The 20435-nt window shown below is 36.8% G+C and overlaps 1 protein-coding gene across 2 annotated transcripts in view; it reads right to left on the bottom strand.

The window, feature by feature from the left end:
• NCAM2 (neural cell adhesion molecule 2) overlaps positions 1-20435 on the bottom strand; it is a 419099-nt gene that overhangs the window by 370916 nt on the left and 27748 nt on the right. The window lies entirely within an intron of this gene.

The following is a 20435-nucleotide window of genomic DNA, read 5'->3' as shown; positions in this document are numbered from 1 at the left end:
CTGAATATCTTACATCTTATATAGTATGGCTATGCTGGCCAAAGTATATTCAATGACAAGTGTTTATTTATGCCTAGACCACTAATGTTTAATATTATTGAAAGTATTTGTCATTGACATTATTCAGTAACACAAAATGATGAAAATCTTCAGTAGTGACAGCTGACCAGGAAATAATGACTTGTCATTTATAATGCTTATTTGATAAATAGAGTTTCTAATTCTGAAGGCAAACCATTGAAAATATTAGATTTCATTTTAGATGCTGGGTTGGGTTGAATAATTGGTGTTTCTAAAGATCACCTTAAACTTACACAGACATCAAATCTGAGACTCCAAACTATATAAAGATGCAGAATTTAAAAAACAGTTTAAATCCAAATCTATAGAATCTAACCTAATTACAGTTATATCAAAAGAATTTTCAAAACAGTAAACCTTTTATTATTAGAAATACAAATTATATCTGTATATAAAAATGGGCTATAAAATAAAGAAAAATTTAGGAGAGCAATATACATAAAAATAATAACTAAAAGTAACAGAAAACAAAACACAAAAGACAGATAGGTGGTAAATAAAAAAAAGTTCAACAAAATGAATATACTTGTGACAAAAAAATAAAGAAAACTATACAGCATTAGAAATAATATAAAGAGACAAAACATCTGTACAAATATCATATAAAATAAATGTCAAAAACTAAAATTTATAGAAAATATATATTTTATAAAATGTAGTATGCAAGCATGACCTCTCAATTTCATAAAAACCTAAAAGGGAAAATACATTAAAAACTGGAAATTAATACAAGTAAACTATTTAAAATGACATCTGGTCTGTATGTCTCACAGATGAGTTTCACCAGAATTTGTAATAAAATAAAATTTATTTTTTATAATAAAATGAAAAAATAATATAAATAAGTACAGAATAACATACTATATTTATTTAAGAATATAGATACAATTTTCAAAATAAAGTATAAATGGAAACACAGAAAGCATGAAAGAATGAGAAAAAGTTTTCAACTGTGCTTATATTGCAAACTCATCTGCCTTCAACATGTAAATATAAAACCACCATATAAGCGCTCAGAAGTAAATCTTTAAATTCTATTAAAGTTTATTAATATAATTTGTTAATTCTCTAGAATTATGACTAGTTCTAAATGTGTTCACAATAGAACATAAAAATCATACTTCTGAGCTTTAATTTGCTACTATTCAATAAAGTGGCTGTCTGCACTATATAAAGGTACTACATATACACACTCTTCTTAAAGGGGGAGTAAACAGTGAGAAATTGTAATGAAAATAGTGAAGAACAGCAAATAAAAATATATGCAAAGCAATATTTTAGAATGAACTGTATGAGGTGTATAAACCCTTTATTTTTTTCTGAATTCTCTTAAAAAGCCAGAAGTTCTATGCTCAAATGCCAATATTACCTACTTTTATTTTTATGTTTAAGGGAAAAAGTAAGCAGAGCACTCTACAAGCATTTACTTTCTAATCCTAGTTGTAACTCCAGCTGGGGCCTACATTGGGCTCATTCAGAATAACCTGTCTGAACTTGTCCAGTTGTCAGGACCAGTGAGTGGGCCACCAGAGGTCTATTTGCCTAAGGGACTAACTAGGAGTCTTCTGAAAAAAATAAATCATTGCAAGGAAAACAGAATCTACGTGTGTGAGACAAGGAATGACTTTCAGTGCTCAGTGTTCCAGCAATGCCACAGATCCTTGTCCAGCGCAGGCACCATAGAAGCTTCACCGTGTGCTAGGGAGAAAGACGCTACAAGCCATGCCTGCAGCAGAAGTGGGGGACTAAAACCTCCAGAAGGCATTGAAGAAAATGGCATCATGAGTTTAAGTCCCAAAAATAAAGCTTACTAAGATCATGGTTAAAGGACTCTTGCTTTCCTTTAATCTACCTTGTTATCAGCAAAACAATGAAGGAAAAGGAGCTTGGAAGTGGATTATCTAAGCCATTATTTTTGTGACATCAGAGATCTTCGCAAGGGAGAGCAGGAAAATAGGAAATTACTGGCTTGCAAAAATGGCAATGAAGATACCCCTGCCCTTCTGTGAGATTCCAGAACGCTGACTTGGAGGAGGACGCGTAGACAACAGCTGTGAGATAGCACTGTTACAAAGTTACGGAAACATTCTGCCTGCTGTTTCACACAACAGCATTTGCCATGAACCTATTGCTGTGTTCGACATTGTGCTAGGTGCCAAAGCCATGACACTGAGCCAAAACATCTACTAGGACTAATTTGATCTACAGCCTAATGTAGCCTAGGAAACTTGAGTTGCAAATAATTTGGATTCTGATAAAGGAGTTCTTTATATTTCATTCTTCAGCTCAATTTAATATCCAATCATTACACATCCACCATGTGAAATGTGATAGCACTGTGTGGGTTTCTTAGAAACAGCCTCTGACGTGCTGTAGCATGTAGAATGTTTATTAAAGAAATGCCCTTGGGATCAACAGCTGTGAAAGGAGAGAAAAAGATGCAGAATCGGGAAGAGGCTGAAGTCAAGCTCAATGATGACCTCGGCTAACCCCACTGAGAGCTCTGCAGTTGGGAGGGTGCTTTAGACTTTTCCTTGGATGGGCAGTGAGGGCCGGGCCTTACATTTCACCTCAGCTGGAAACTGGCCAGAAACAATATCCGGGAAAAGGAGTAACCTAAAGCAGGGGAAAATATATACCTTTCACTGTCCTATCTCTGTCATAAATCAAGGTAGTTTGTGAAATGCAAATGTAAAAATTAGATCATATTAAAATGGATTCATGAGGAATAAAACCATTTTTGCATTTTATAGTACTGGCTGTTACTTGCATAAAACATCCAAATTTTGTAAATTTTAGTCAGTCCAACTGAGTAATCATTTGATCAGTCACCTGTAGGATTATTGTGTTATCTAATAATCTAGAGTAATAAATTATGTTATCTCCAAATACTCCTACCCCAATATCTCCACTCAGATGCTATTTACATTTTCAAATGACCATTTATATGCATGGTCATATGTAATATTAACCATGTTAAATGGAAACTTTAGCATATAAATTCCTTATGATAACACGCAGAGAAAGAAGTGGCTGTGCGAGTCAGTGGCAGATTCCAGTTCTCATGCTCTTTTTATTAGGCAATTCAGAAGGGTCTTTGCCATCAATTATAAATCCATTAAAAAGAATCAAACATGTAATTAGAAGGCTAATGCAGTGTTATTTTATGGACATGAAAAATTACATTCAAATTTGATTATAGGGTATTTAATCTGTAAAGTTTAGTTGTATCAGCCTATAAATGAAATATAAAAATAAAGAAAAAATATAAACCTAACACTGTATAATTCCCTCAATAATTACAGAGATAAATTATGGAATAAATTATGAATAATTAACCCCATTATTCACAAAATTTGTTCCTCATTTAGATGGAGCGGAGTGGTTAAGGTAAAACAATTTGAGTTCATCAACAGACATGATGTTAAATTCAGACAAAAGCTGTGATTTTGAACTGGTAACAACGGAGGGAAGTAAAGTAAAATTAGCAGATCACTAATAAAAGGTAAATACTTGTCACCATAAAAGGATGATACTTGTCCAGATGGGCCAGTAAAACATTGCTTTAAGGTAGAGGCATGACAACTTATTTCTTCAAAAATTTTCAGTTTGGAGACCCAAATGTATAGGACTCTGTATGTCAAAATCAGTTTTAAAAGACAGATAAAAAAAAAAACAAAGTGAAAAAAATAGTTTCAGGAGAAACGGAATCAGAAGATTGGAATTTTCCATTTTCATGAAACACAAAATCAATCAATATATTTTTCCAAATGGCTTATTATGAAAGATGTACATACATCTTTCTAGCACTTTTTAAAATACTTTATTTTCATGGTTATCTTATGAGACGTGTATACTATAAGGGAAATCTCAGGTCAGTAAAATTAAACCCAAGACAAAAGAATCCTTGAATATATTGAATTTGAAAAAAACAAAGCAAAAAGCCACAGAATACTTTGCCCCAGTAAATGAGCAGTAAAATAGAGATTAGCAAGGTAATGAAATATGAAAAAGGGCAAGAAAACCTTGCGTAATATATTAAACATGAGTTGATTCAATTTGTTTCAATACTTTTAACTACTGATGCCATTAGTGTATACTTTGATTTATCTATAAAATTGCATCACTTTTTGAAATTTTAGTGCATTTCCATAATATATTCAATTCTATTATGAGAACATTTTCCATGAAATCCCATCGAACTGGATATTTTAAGGTGGGTTATTGTTTTGTTTTGTTTTTGTTTGTCTCACCAACTATATCCATACCTTTAGTTAGTGTGAAATACACAAGGAAAAAAAACATATCTATTCATTTCTGTTGCTCATTAAACATCTGCTCATTAGCCACCTCCTGGTTAATGAATACTTAGAATCTAAATAGCAATCCATTAGTAAAACTAGTTCTGATTTCAAGCAAATTTGTCTATTCTGCAAATAATTTTTATTTAAAAATATGTATTTAGCTAAAATTTACTTAATCATATCAAAGAAATCACTGAAGAATTACCATATTATCTTAAATAACCCGGTAAAAATTAAACTTCCTTAGGGCATTTCAAGTATATAACTATCATAAAGAAAACCTAACAAAACTATTTAATTATTAATTTCATAGCCTCTCTAACTTGTGCAAACCAAGTGATTCTGAGAAAGGAGGTAAGCTATTTCATAAAGCAGGTATACATACTTTGGCAGATTGCTTTTATTATAAAAGGTGTTAGTGTTACCGGGAGCTCTCCAGGAAATGGGGTAGAGGTTGGGGAAAGCCAAGGACTGTACCTATGTGCACTGCCCAGGGGCAACGCACCATGATTCAGCAAAAAGGGTGCAGGCATCAAGTTAGGAAGGCAATCAGACAGAGGGACATACTCTCCCATCCACTTAGGGCACACGGGAGATACTGGGGCTGCCTTTAAAAGCAGAGCTCATGGAAACACCAGCACTTTGTTCTCCAACTGGCTCATTGGTTTGTTTGACGGCTTAGGGCTCAGGTTCCTGGCCAGTGGGCTTGGGGATTATGAGGTCCAGGAGCATTCCCTGCACACCTCCTCAGGTGCTCTGTGGCCTGCCTGGCCAGGAGTGCAGCAGGCACTTGGCCAGTAAGGCAGAAGGGAAAGAGTAGCAAAGGCTAGGGGGCCTGGTACACTGCATGGCCAGGCAGCAAACTCTGTGCCCCTCTCCTGCATTGCAGGCCTTGGCAACAGCCATCCACTTACACCCATGCGTGCCCTTCTCCAGTGCAGGCCCCTTCAGCAGCAGCTTCCACCATTCCTGCTGCTCTGCAACTCTAGCTTGGTCCACTCCTCAGACCTACCACATGGCTGTGTGGATGCCATGTAGCCAAGCAGCTAGCACAGGACCCTGCAGCCTGCTCCACAGACCCCCATCCCCACACATATGCTGCAGTGGTCAGCTCCCACCCGCCCTGGTCCTGGAAGCAGCCTAGCTAGGAGCACCGTTGCACTGGCAAGCCAACAATGGCGAGATCAGGAGCAAGTGCTGGACCGGTGGGCAGAAGTCAGCCAGAGCGCAGTGTGCCTGAAATGGGACTTGGGCCAGCACGCGCAGACTCCAGAGGAAGCCGGAGCAGACGGACCATGACCAGAAGCATGCTGTCGCTGCCCGTGCTTTTCCAAGGATGACACCTTTAAGTGGGAAAAAGAATTCCAGGGCAACCTACTATTGGTCTGACCAGGCAGAGGGTTATTTTCCTTTGAATGTTTTGGAAGGAATAAGTTTTAAGGCAGAAACTTACCTTTATGTCAAGTTGCATGGTTGTTAAATAAAAGGTTTCTTTCCTCTCCACCAAACTCTTTCTCCAGAATTTTTGCCTGTTAGGTGGTGAGCGGTAAAACTCCTCCACTGACAGATTTCAGTAACACTAGGAAGTTGTAACACGTCCTAGCAGCAAACACTAATTTTATTGTTTAGAGATTAGTTTAATAAAATAAAGGAGATGCATAAATTAGGAAGACAACTACTAAATAATTGCCATTTAATGACCAACTTTTCATTCTGTCAAAATTATTAATTTTTCCTAGATATTTTATTTGGGGTTTTTTTGCTAATTAAGTTCTTTCCTTTTATTTTCTTCTTTGTCAAAAAGAAGAAACTAGAGTTTAGTTTCTTTACTTTTGCTTATACCTTGTAGATATTACCTCTAGTTAAACTAAGAAAATATCAGTAAGAATAAAGCTTCCCTGAACTACTACAGTATCAGTGCAAACACGCAACAGAGAAAGGATCTACAAGTTCTTGCTGGCACTGACCAGAAAATCTAAACCAAGAGATGAAGCGGAAATTCTTGCAAAGGAAAACTTGTACCATAGCAATAGGAGTATGCTAATGAGGGTTAGCAAGAAGAAGTAAAGAAGTTACTTTAAATGTTCTTTTAAAAAAAATGAAATGTAAAATTATATCTATGTAATTTCTGTATGAGAAAATTTGGGATTTAAATGTCTAGATTTATGAAAAGAGAATCTAATAGCATCACAAATATTTATGAAGAGGATATCTAAATTCAGGGAAACTCTTTTAATATTAAGTATAACAAACATCAACATATTAATCCCGTGTTGTTTCCTTGACAATGGGATAGACTGGAAACAGAGAAAGATAATGAACAGCATTTTCCTTATCATCAGGGAGCTCATAGTCTCCTTAGAAGACAGACACACCCTCTAGCAGCGTGACCTAGTGTTACATCTGATGCACAAAAACAGGAGACCCCTACTGAGATCTGACTTTTTCTGGGCACTTTCCCATTACACGTTGCATTTAGCCTTCTCTCTCTGCCTCTCTCCCCCTCTCTCTTTCCCTCTAAAAATCAATAAACATATCACTGGGTGCAGATTTTTAAAAAAGAAAAGAAATGGAGATCAACTCCTAGCACAAATCTACAAAGTTTATATTTTCAAAAATCTAAGTAACTATAACATATACCCTTAGGAAAAACAGACTGAAATTCCTATTTTGGTAAGTAAAATGTACTTACAAATTTTGTACTAAAATTTATCATTAATAAGCTTATTCTTAGTCAATGCCTCCATTCTCCTTTCTCCCAAACACAGACATACATAGTCATTAAATAACTTATTTGAAAAACATGCTTTTTATAGCTAAAATGATTAAAACATCAATTAACCAAAATACTTGAATAGTTTATTATAAGCTTTACATCCTATATTTTTGGATTGTTTTTTTATTGTTTCCAAGAGGCATATGGAAACTTTAGCTCTTAAATTACAACACAATTTGACAGTATCATCTAATAAAAAGACAAAGTACTAATGCTGAATAAAATGTTCCTTCGCAAATATTTTTTCCTTTAAAGCAGAAGCTACCTAATAGGCTCCAGAGGTGGTGCCACCCAATTTAGGTGTGTATATTATCTCATTTAATTCTCAAACTAGAGAGGTGGGAAGATGGCGAGGCAGTAGGGCGGAGCGGATTCTAGCTCCCGTACTCATGGGTGAAAATCCTGGCAAATCTATAGAGAAGCAGGACACTAAGCCATCGGTTATCCAGCATTTGTGAAATTAAAAAGAACGGAGATTGTGACGGACGCTGAAACACCAGAAAGCGGCAGGTCAGTGGGGTCTCGGGGACTGGAGTAAAGACAAAGTGGCGGCAGGGGCCAGCACCCCTGGCCAAGTGGCCCTGGTGCTGCCTCTACAGCCAGGGACCAGAGCCATTGGTCTGAGACCAACACCAGAGGTGTCTGCCACAGGAGCCTGGGCACCCAGTGGCCCCAGTGGCCACGAGCAAGGGCCACAAGCTCCCCTGCTCCCCGTATAAGCAAAACTGGACAACACCGGGCAGAGACCTGTCTGCTTGCCGGCTTGCATTATCAGGGAGGGTTACAAAGACACAGGGCCCGGTTCAACTGCAGACTCTGTGGTCGCAAGCCTGGGAGAATCGAGAGACGCATTGGCCTCACTGGTCTGGTTGGGGACTGAGCTGGACTGAGAGACAGGCTGTCTGGAGAGTGTTTTGTTTTGTTTTGTTTTCTTTGTTTTGTTTTGTTTTATTGAAAGTGGACTGAGGTATTCTCCTGCCAGGGCAGCTTGGCTTGCTTCCCACCTGGCCTTGCAGTGAGCCAGGGGGAAAGCGTAGGCATTTGGGGACTAGCCACAGGACTGGGAAGCACCCTCCCGGTTTCTCGGGACCCAGATGGCCTGGTGGGAGCAGAGGCCTCTGAGCCACCGCCAGGGGACTGGGAAGTGCCCTGCCAGTTTCTCGGGTCCTGGACTGCCTGACAAGTGTGCGGGCGCCCACACCCCAATCTGGTAGCATGCGCCGGCATCCCAGCCCACAGAGAGATCCTGCTGCAACCAGAAAAACCAGTCTGGACAGTTTGAAACCAACAAGGGAAGGGTTTCTCTGTTGTTGTTGTTATTTTGTTACTGCTGTTTGTTTGTTTGTTTATTTTGGTTTTTTTTTCTGTTTTCTCTTTTTTTCCCTTTTTAGTAAATTTTTGTGCATTCGTTTAGTAATTTTATGTATTTTTAAATTTTATCACTGCTTTATCTTTCTATACTTTGTTCCTCTCCTTTCTTTTTCCCTGTTTTAGTCCTTCTCCTTTCCTCTTAAACTCATTGCTTTCGCCTCCCTTCTCCTGCCTTTTTGTTTGATTGTTTGTTTGTTGCTTTGTTTCCTTTTACCCAGAAGAGACACAAACAACTAGGAACTGTGAAAGGACCAGAATGGGACCCAAAGAGGGAGCATCTCAACAGTAGAGACAGAGAGATAAATTTCAACTTCCTATAGCAGAGAAGCCACAAGGTGTTGCATATTTTTCACTATTCTCACTTCTTTTATGTTTTAATAATATCTCTGTATTCCTCCTCTTTCTGTAGAGGCTTCTCAGTCTTGAGTAGTTATATTGTATTATTAGACAGGCTCCCCCTGTCCTTTCCTCCACAGTGCTTTGCTAATCCTCTAAACTCCATGCCACTTGTTTTCCTTTAGCACACTATCTAAAGTTCTGTAGTACCCCCTACTCAGACAGATCACATAGAGTTTGTTATACAAGTGCTGCTCTAATATTAGTGTAAATAATAGCTGATCTATACAACAGTAAATACTTCACAACACATCTCCCAGATCTTAGCCCATTGTACAGGTCCCTGAATTCTATTATTGTAGTGATTAACTCTTTTTGCTCACACACTACACCTATTTACTGTACCTTACATTCACCTTACCTCAAAATCTGACCACCTAAAACCTCACTGCTTTCTAGTTCCAACTAACAAGCCTTCTCTCCCCAAGAAGAGGCTTATCTTGTCCATCCTCTCATAATAGTGGCAAGTTAGGCTGAAGAATATGGTTAACACAATATATAGTCTAAAGATCGCCTATCTCCTCTCTACTGGCTGTGACTGTAAATATCATAAAAAACTCTTCTGCTATCATAAACCATTTTATCCTCCAACTGATCACACATACATGATAAAAGGAGTAGGTGGAAATGGAGAACATCAAGATACCTGAAGGAGTCTGCACCACTGAAATTCACAGGTATTATACCACAGAGGCTCACAACATAAACCCAGGGAGTCAGAACGGATCAATTTTAGAAGCTGAGGCTAACAAGAAGAGTCTCACAAACAATGGGAAGACAAAGAAACAATCCCCAAATGAAAGAAAAAGCAGGGGCTTCAGAAAGAATGTTAGATGAAATAGAGGCTAATCAACTATCAGATAGTGAATTCAAAGCTCTGGTAGTCACAAAATTCAAAGAGCTCACAATGAGCTACCAAAAACTACAGAGGAGCTACAATGAACTCACCGCAAACTATATCAACATGAAAAAGGAAATAGAAACTATCAGAAAGGGACAAGAGGAAATGAAGAATTCAATTTCTGAATTGAAGAACACAGTAGAAAGTTTCAAAAGTAGAATAATGAGGCAGGGGATCGGAGTAGCGAACTGGAGGACAAAGTAGAAAGTATCTCACAGAAAGAGCAGGAAAATGAAAAGAAACTCAGAAAGAATGAAGAGGGATTAAGATAAATACAAGACAATATGAAACGTAATAATATACGAATAATAGGGATACCAGAAGGAGAAGAAGAACAAGGGATAGAAAACGTATTTGAAAGAGTAATGAGAGAAAATTTCCCTAATTTGATGAGAGAAAAAGTCTCACAAATCCAGGAATCACAGAGAGTCCCAATCAAGAGGAACCCAAGGAGGCCCACTTCAAGACACATCATCATCAAAATGGCAAAATTCCAAGACAAAGAGAGAATCTTAAAGACAGCAAGGGAGAAAAAAGAAGTAACATACAAGGGAGCCCCAATAAGGTTAGCTACTGACTTCTCAATGGAAACACTCCAAGCAAGAAGAGAATGGCAAGAAATATTCCAAGTAATGAGAACCAGAGGACTACAACCAAGGCTACTTTACCCAGCAAGGCTCTCAATCAAGATAGAAGGCCAAATAAAGAGCTTCCAAGGCAAAAGAAGTCTAAAAGAATATGCCTCCACCAAACCAGTCCTACAAGAAATACTAAAAGAACTACTTTAAGAAAAGGAAGGAAAAGTGGGAGACAGAGAGGAACACAAGTTCAAAAATGGCAATGAATAAGTACCTATCAATAATAAACTTAAATGTAAATGGATTAAATGCTCCAATCAAAAGACACAGAATAGCTGAATAGATAAGAAAGCATGACCCTCACATATGCTGCCTACAAGAGACCCACCTCAGGACAAAAGACCATCACAGATTAAAAGTGAAAGGCTGGAAACAAGTTTTCCAAGCAAACGGACAAGAAAAAAAAAGCTGGGGTAGCAATTCTCGTATCAGACAAAATAGACTTCAAAAAGAGGGCCATAAAGAGAGACCCAGAAGGTCACTTCATAATACTCAAGGGAAGAATTCACCAAGAAGACATTAACATCATAAATATATATGCACCAAACACAGGGGCACCCAAATATATAAAGAAAATCTTAGAGGACTTCAAGAAAGATATTGCCAGCAACACAATTATAGTAGGGGATTTTAACTCCCCACTATCAAAAATGGACAGATCTTCCAAACAAAATATCAACAAAGATATTGCAGCATTAAACAACACCCTTGATGAAATGGACTTAAGTGATATATACAGAGCCCTTCATTCCACACAAGCTAAATACACATTCTTTTCAAGTGCACATGGAACATTCTCGAAGATAGACCACATGATAGGACACAAAATGAGCCTAAACAAATTCAAGAGAATTGAAATCATACCAAGCAATTTCTCTGACCACAAAGGACTGAAATTGGAAACCAACCCCAAAGGAAAAAACCCAAAGCACCCAAAATCTTGGAGACTAAATGGTATGCTATTAAACAATGAATGGGTCAAGAATGAAATTAGGGAAGAAATCAAAACGTTTCTGGAAACAAATGAAAAGGAACTCACAACAACCTAAAACTTATGGGACACAGCGAAGGCAGTCCTGAGAGGGAAGGTTATAGCAATACAGGCCTACCTAAAGAAAATAGAAACATTTCAAACAAACAACCTAACACTATGCCTGCAAGAAGTCGAGGAACAACAAAAAAGACAGCCCATAGCAAGCAGAAGGAAGGAAATAACCAAGACTAGAGCAGCTAAATGACATAGAGACTAAAAGCACAATCCTAAGGATCAATGAATCCAGGAGTTGGTTCCTTGAGAAGATAAACAAAATAGACTAGCCTTTAAGTAGGCTCATCAAGAAAAGAAAGGAACGGACACAAATGAACACAATCAGAAATGAAAGAGGAGAGATTACAACTGATACCACAGAAATAGAAGGGATTGTAAGAAATTACTATGAAGAACTATATGCCAAGAAATGTGAAAACCTAGGGGAAATGGACACATTTCTAGTAAAATATAATCTTCCAAAACTTAATGAAAAAGAAACAGAAAATCTGAACACACCAATAGTAGCAAAAGAAATTGAAGCAGTAATCAAAAAACTCCCATCACACAAAAGCCCTGGACCAGATGGTTTCACGGGAGAATTCTACAAAGCATTTAAGGAAGAGCTAGCCCTTATTCTCCACAGACTATTCCAAAAAATCCAGAAGAATGGAAAACTCCCAAATTCTTTTTATGAAGCCAGCATCATCCTAATTCCAAAACCAGATAGAGACACAACAAAGAAAGAGAACTTCAGGCCAATATTGCTAATGAACATAGACGCTAAAATCCTCAACAAAATATTGGCAAATCATATCCAACAATATATCCAAAAGATCATACATCAAGACCAAGTGGGATTCATCCCAGGGATGCAAGGATGGTTCAACATTCGCAAATCAGTAAATGTAATACATCACATAAACAAAAGCAAAGACAAAAACCACATGATCATAACGATAAATGCGGAAAAAGCTTTTGATAAGGTACAACACCAATTTATGATAAAAACACTCAGCAAAGTGGGAATAGAGGGAGCATTCCTCAATATAATATAGGCCATATATGAGAGACCTACAGCCAACATCATACTCAATGGGCAAAAATTAAAAGCTTTTCCACTAAAATCAGGGACAAGGATGTCCATTTTCACCACTTCTATTCAATATAGTTTTGGAAGTTTTGGCCACAGTGACTAGGCAAGAAAAGGAAATAAAAGGCATCCAAATAGGAAAGGAGGAAACAAAACTGTCACTGTTTGCAGATGACATGATAGTGTACATGGAAATCCTATAGACTCTACCAAAAAACTGCTCGAACTAATTAATGAATTTGGCAAAACAGCAGGATACAAAATCAATAGCCAGAAATCAAAGGCATTTTTGTATACTAACAATGAATCCGCAGAAGCAGAAATCAAGGAAAAAATCCCATTCGATATAGCAAAAAGAAAAATAAAATATCTGGGAATAAACCTAACCAAGGAGGTAAAAGACCTGTATGCAGAAAACTACACAGCACTGAATAAAGAAATCAGGGAAGACACAAACAAATGGAAACATATACCTTGTTCATGGATTGGAAGAATTAACATCATCAAAATGTCCATACTACCCAAAGCAGTTTACAGATTCAATGCAATACCTATTAAAGGACCAATGGCATATTTCACAGACGTAGAACAAACACTTCAAAAATTTATATGGAACCATAAACAACCCGGAATAGCAGCTGCACTTTTGAGAAAGAAGAACAAAGTAGGAGGGATCACAATACCTGATATCAAACTGTATTACAAAGCCACTGTAATCAAAACAGCCTGATACTGGCATAAAAACAGGCACATAGACCAATGGAACAGAACAGAGAGCCCAGAAATCAACCCAACTCTCTACAGTCAATTAATATTCAACAAAGGGGGCAGTAACATAAAATGGAGTAAAGATAGTCTCTTCAACAAATGGTGTTGGGAGAACTGGACAGCTACATGCAAAAAAATGAAACTTGAGCACCAACTTACACCATACACCAAAATAAATTCAAGGTGGATAAAAGACTTAAATATAAGCCTTGAAACCATTAAAGTCCTAGAGGAGAACATTGGCAGGAAAATCTCAGATATTTCACACAGCAACATCTTTGCTGATATGTCCCCTAGAGCAAGGAATATAAAGAAAAAAATAAACTAATGGGATTTCATCAAAATAAAAAGCTTCTGCATGGCTAAAGAAAATAGTATTAAATTAAAAAAACAACTAACTGTATGGGAAAACATATTTGCCAATGATACCTCAGACAAAGGTTTAATCTCCAAAATATACAAAGAACTTACAGGACTCCACTCTAAGAAGACAACCAACCCAGTTAAAAAAATGGGAAAAGGACTTGAACAGACACTTCTCCAAGGAGGACATAAAGAATATCCAGAGACGCATGAAGAGATGCTCAATATTGTTAGCTATCAGAGAGATGCAAATTAAAACCACAATGAGATACCACTTTACACCGGTCAGGATGGCTATCATAAACAAAGCAACAAACAACAAATGCTGGAGAGGTTGAGGGAAAAAGGGGTCCTTAGTTCACTGTTGGTGGGATTGCAGACTGGTACAAACATTATGGAAAACAGTATGGAATTTTCTCAGAAAAATAAAAATTGACCTACCTTTTGACCCAGCAATTCCATTGCTAGGATTATATCCCAAGAATCCTAAAACATCAATTTCAAAGAACCTATGCACCACAGTGTTCATAGCAGCACAATTTACAATAGCCAAGAGTTGGAAGCAACCTAGGTGCCCGTCAGTAAATGAATGGATCCAAAAATTGTGGTACATATACACAATGGAATTCTATGCAGCAGAGAGAAAGAAGGAGCTACTACCCTTTGCAACAACATGGATGGAACTGGAAAGCATTATGCTGAGTAAAATAAGCCACATGTTGAAAGACAAATACCATATGATCTCACCTTTAATAGGAAGCTAAACAACAAAACAAACAAGCAAGCAGAATAAAAACAAAGACACTGAAATAGAGAACAAGGGGACAGTGACCAGAGGGAAGATGGAAGGGAATTTAAGGGGAAAAAGGGGAGGGATTTGGAGGAACAAATATGAAGGACACAGGGACAAGAACTAAGGGTGTGGAAATGGTAGGGAGGTGGGGAGCATGGAGCGGGGTGGGGGGCTGGGATGGGAGAAATAGGCAAAAAACTGTACTTGAAAAATAACTAAATAAAAAAATATAAAAATGAAAAAAACCAGTAACAAAAAATAATTATCCAAATAAACCCACAGGATAGATATTTTAGTCGTTCCTATTTTAGAAATGATTGAATTACTCATCCTAGATGCTAACCTATGTTACTAGAACTCTACATTAGTCATTCTGAATCCAGAATCCCAGTTCGTACACACCGAACTATATTTCGTATACAAAACCAATTATTGTGTGTGTGTGTGACAAGCCCTTTTCAGAGGGCATAGAGCAGAGATAGGAATAATCAGTCCCCTTAAATATGATTGTGGTTTGATATATAAGCATTTACCCTGATATAATTCACATTTATAAATTAGCTACAATTAAACATATTTTACAACATAATGGAATTTGAACAAAGTCATTAGACTAAGGTGGCTCTAAACCCTCGGTAGGCTACATAAGCAAACCAAAACCTAAGCCAGAGTAAGTGCATGCAAATCTGAAAAAAAAGGAAACTTAAGAATAATCAATCACAAGCAGCCAATGAGGCTTAGCCCAATAAGGAATCTGCTTATTAAGCTGTAGCCAATCAAGTAATTCCCTTGCTTTGCTTCCTTGCCATCTCCAGAAAAACCTCTCCCCTAGCCCCTGTGGGAGAAGCCCCCCTAACCACTCTCAGTGTGACACGCCCAGTTTGAATCCATCTGTGTTGAAACTTCAAAATTGTAATGTGCCTCCATTTATCTTTGAACAAAAAGAATGCCTCCCACTTTTCGGTCTGATTCAGAAAGACAAATGGAAGGCTAAAAGAAAGTTATACTGATGGTGCACGGCACAATAAAATTGAATATTGATATAGATTTTTAGATTTCAGTCATTTTATTTTGTTTTTCTTGCGTTCTTACAGAGCTTTCAAAGATGTAAGTTGTCATGATGTGTGCTAAAAAACAATCTTTGCTATGTAAGCCTATTGAACAAGGACAGCTCTTACAGTAAATAAAATGTGTATAAATCTTGCTTTCCATTTACCTAACCAACTCAAACTTTCATTATTTTAGAACCTCTGGTCCCTTTCAGGTGTCTAATACCAACCCTGAGTAATAGCTGCTCTGTGAAATGAAAGGTCTAAAGGGAGCAATTTACACCTCATTTTTTAGTTGGCAACATTCCTCATTTTTAGATGGAAAATTGAAGCTCAAGGAATTTAAGTCCAATGGAAAAGAAGAATCCTGGAGACATTTGCATATTAACACACTTCTAAACTTAGAAAGATAAATCTTAATCCATGTTATATTAATTCTTAGAAATACAGAATGATAGAATGCTAATTAATCCCTGAAATCAAGGAGAGATTTCTGTTTATTCCATACAACTATTTATGTAGATTCAGACAGAACAATCTCTAGATACTTTCCCAACTTTAGATTCTTCATTCTGTTTGGATAGAAAAATCCTTGCCTTTGTGCATGTGTTATTGTAGAAAAAATGCAGAAATATTAAAAAAATTCTACTATGTTTAAAACTAATGAAAGTTGACAGAGTCATTTACCCTATTACAAATCAATGATTCTGTCCACATTCCTCTATGCTTCTCACCAGGTAAGGTTCTGTTAAATGCTAAACTCTAATTCAGATATAGCAAGTTTATATAATTGTCCTACTAATCAGTCCAATAATTAACCATAAAGTTAAATAAGATCTAAACTATCACTTCTCCCTTCTCTTACAACTCAGTATTTATAAGTATACACACACACACACAGGATGTATATATTTTGAAATCTTTTCCAGGATCAAAGTTAAAGTCAAAAATCTATAGCTTGCTGTGCCTACTTTGTGAAAACTGAAAAAATATCATATCTTTACAGCAACATCATTCTGCTTTCACTATCTCAAGGACTGCAGATCACAATATTTTCACCAAGGTCCAGCTATTACTCTGTGATATAATCTATGGAGATAAGGAAGATGAAAATAACTTAGAAGAGGTCATTGTTTTCTTAAAGACTCCCAATCTAACTCTACTTTTAGTGCTTCTGAACTATCTGAAAATATTTCAGATATGTTAACTACTGAAAATCATTTTTGAAGGATTAAAAAGGAATTGCATATACTGTCATCTTTTCTGTCATCTTGTAACTGTGTGCATGTGTGCCAACATGCCACTGAATTTGCTTGACTCCTGGCAAACCTATGAATGAGTGTCCTCAGTGTCCTGTCCTCAAAAGCCCACTCAGTTCCTGTAGAGTCATGCCTATGATTTCCTACAGGGAGCCAATCCTTCTCATACTTAGTCTGCCTCTGTTACTGCTGTGTTCCATTTCTTCCAGCACGACTGCCTTCTCCAAAAAAACCTGCCCTCTCACGATGTCACAGAAGGAGGGCAACTTCAGTGTCATCATCTTTGCCCCCAGAGATGTTTCAGGTTAACGGTACAGCTGCTCTGTTCAAAACACCTATTTATGCAATTAATGAATGGCAGCATCCTTTTCCATAACAAAAGGGCTTCCTTACTGTTGTTGATATTTTCCAAAAGCTTCCTCTTCCTCTCAGGTGCAATAGTTTGTAGTAACATACTTACAGAAAGAGAATGTTGTTTTCCATTCTTTATTGGTTCTGTTTCCCCTGCACTGTTTTGTAAACGTGAGCCTATCAGATAACCTTCTCTTTCAAATAATACCTCTTGCTTTACTTTTTCCTTTTTCAATCAGATAATACTATGGAATGTTGCACTGCTGCTATGGTGATGCTTCCATCGGGTTAACACTGTCATATAAAACAATACGGTAAGACCGAATAGGATTTTTTAAAATGCTGGTGCTTTAGGAGAGACAGAGATGGAGGCAGTGATAAAGAATGAATGAATAGGACACTTGAACGGAACAAACAGTTGTGAGTTCAACAGCTTCGCTGGGCCAGAGCACAGTTAAGTCCTCAGTAACAAAAAGGCATCAGTATCTCCAACAGGAAAATGAAGATTCAGATAAGATAGCCTGTATGATCAGTCCCCTCTACCCTTTCTAAAATTCTATAACTATAAAAATGTACTTGGCTGGCAGCTGTTAGCTTCCTAAAGGGAGTAAATCACTTCATGGTGTGGCAAGAATTAAAAGGGAGAACTGTAGAGAGAATTACGACAGGCTGGCTGAGGTTGCCCTTAACAGGAATGCAATGCGTAGCCTCCTCACCGGTGTGAAGTATCTGCAGCTACTCATCACAAACTCCCCCCTCTCTGGGAAGCTGTCAAAATAAAAAACACTCCTAACTGTTCTGAAATACAATAACTCTAGTTAATATGCTTCCCTGATCTGACAAGTGCTGATTTATGATGTTAACTGAGGATTACATATCAACAAGCAATGCAAACATTTAGTGCTGCACTTGAGAGAGAATCACAAAAGTGACCTTCCGGCAACTTCGGGGATTTGCATACATCCAAGGCAGAAAGTTATGGGGCTGCTGAGAAATTGGTCTCATTTTAATTTTTAATGTTTTCACACATCAAATCTCAAAATGACTATTGAAATATTAATTGAAAATATGCACATATTTGAATATAACCCTGATTTTTACCTGAAGCTTTATTATTTTTCTACAAGATTTGCTATAGGAACCCTCTAAAAAAGATATCCCTTTTCAACCCACCATTGTCCAAGAACAAATTTATATCAATACACCTGTTACATCTACTGCCTTAATTAACCACAGTGTCAGAAACTCTGGAGAACAAGTGAGGAATACATATTTCTTTGTGGAGATTATTAATGGGATGGACAAACCTCTTAGCTACAGGTCTTCCTTTCTCTGACCAAGAAATGCATCTGTTAGTGATGTGGTTGGAAAGGTGAATGGTCTGGTTAACATTTGAAGATGATATATATTGAAAGAACGACTTCCAGTAGGAGAAAAAAGGTTCTGCCTTGTCAGACTGTTCCCAATGAGGAGCCATTTTCATGGGAACCTGCTGAGCAATGAAGACTGCCCGTGCATGCAATGAGGTGCCGAAATGGGATTAAATCAATCCGCAAATTTCCATAGTGACAGCAGAAGATGGGGATCTGGGTTTCCTGGGTAAAGAACAATTTACAGTTTCTACTTCTTTCAGAAAATAAAACCATTTAAAATAGTAACGTATTCATTTTCTTTTTATATACAAAAACTTCAGCTCACCCAGTATTTCTGTAGATCTGTATATATTTCAGGGAGGGATGGCTAAGCAATTCTTAGTGTGCCACCAATCTGCTTCCTCATCTTTATATTCTCTAATAAAACTCAATTTTGTCAGCCACTAAAACAAATTTAGATTTGGATCATGCAGATTGGTAATTTAACATTCACAGCGGGAAAATTCTTAAGAAAATTGTGAACAGTAGCACTCAAAGTAAACTATAAAGTAAGCCTAAAAAACAAGAAAGAACATCTCCAATTTCTTTTCCTCCAATTTCTCATAATCTCGTGAGCAGAATAGTTAATTCAGTAAGACATCCCAAAACAAATGGTATTATCTGCCTTAATATGTCTTTTTAATGGTATTATTTAGTGGCATGGGAAAATAACTCGCTGTAAAACAAGCTGGTCACAAATAGTGGGTGGAGAATTTCGATTTTGCTAAAAAGTTTTAAAGTGTATATATAGAAAATATATCTTTAAAATGGGCACTCTGCCTGTCAAACAAGCATTTCTGATTGAAATTATCAAAATTATCAGAAAATTGAATCATTCTAATTTGTAGTTTCCAATTTTAATCAAGTAAACATAAATTACCAACCTCTGATATAAATGAACTATATGTCAAAATAAATCAGACTACTTAAACCAAAATTCTACTTCTAGAACCACCTCACTTTTATTTTAAATATTTATTTGGCAAAATCTGAATGCAGTAAGAACTCTACAGTGTTCTGTTAGTTTTTGGCCATGATCATCGCAAAGTCTTAATAATTATTCTTTGGGTGCAAATTAGCTAATCTGTCTCATTGAATAAGTAGCCTAACATAGAGCCTATAATATGACAAATGTCTGGCACTTGTTATTAAGCATTATACTGAACAGAAACAACTTTAAGTGACTAATCAATTATGAATCATTCAGCCTCACTCATTCTGAAGGGTGTAAATGTCATCTATGAAATAATTTGTCTTCTTGGAAATCCTTAACTGGCTTAGCTTTTAAGAAAACAATAACATACAAAATATGAGTATACCATGGACTACTACTGCAAATCATGTTTTGTAATCAATATCATTCCATAGGTAAAGCAGATATAAACTTTTTTCCTGACACCATGAGCTCAACTCCAGTTGCTTATCACTCTATCATCCCATGTGCCGGTACAGACTGTGATATACACAATAGATTTTGTATAAAAACAAGAAACCATGTGTTACTGGGAATTAGAATAAAAGAGAACTAAAAGCAAAACACAACAGCATTTAGCCAAGGTGTGTGGATAAATTCCTAAATATATTGTATGAAAAAGAGATTCAGGTCACATAAAAGTAATGATGAGTTGTTCCAAGTTACCAATAACCCTTAATTTACCAGATGAATAAGTAATAATTGTGTCTCTGACTATTCCATTGTTTGAGTAAATTAGTACTTCAACACTTCAGTGAAATAACATTTTCTTATAGTTTCAAATGTACTGTAATTATATTCCTTTTAAAAAACACTAAGAATGAATCCATATTTTAGAGCTAAGTCAAAATAAAGTATGTAGATGTGAAATACTAAGAAA

This window comes from Artibeus jamaicensis, unplaced genomic scaffold (genome assembly GCF_021234435.1).
Source record: "Artibeus jamaicensis isolate MK-2021 breed Jamaican fruit bat unplaced genomic scaffold, CSHL_Jam_final scaffold_474, whole genome shotgun sequence".
NCBI lineage: Eukaryota > Metazoa > Chordata > Mammalia > Chiroptera > Phyllostomidae > Artibeus > Artibeus jamaicensis.
This window is presented reverse-complemented; position numbering and strand designations above follow the sequence as displayed.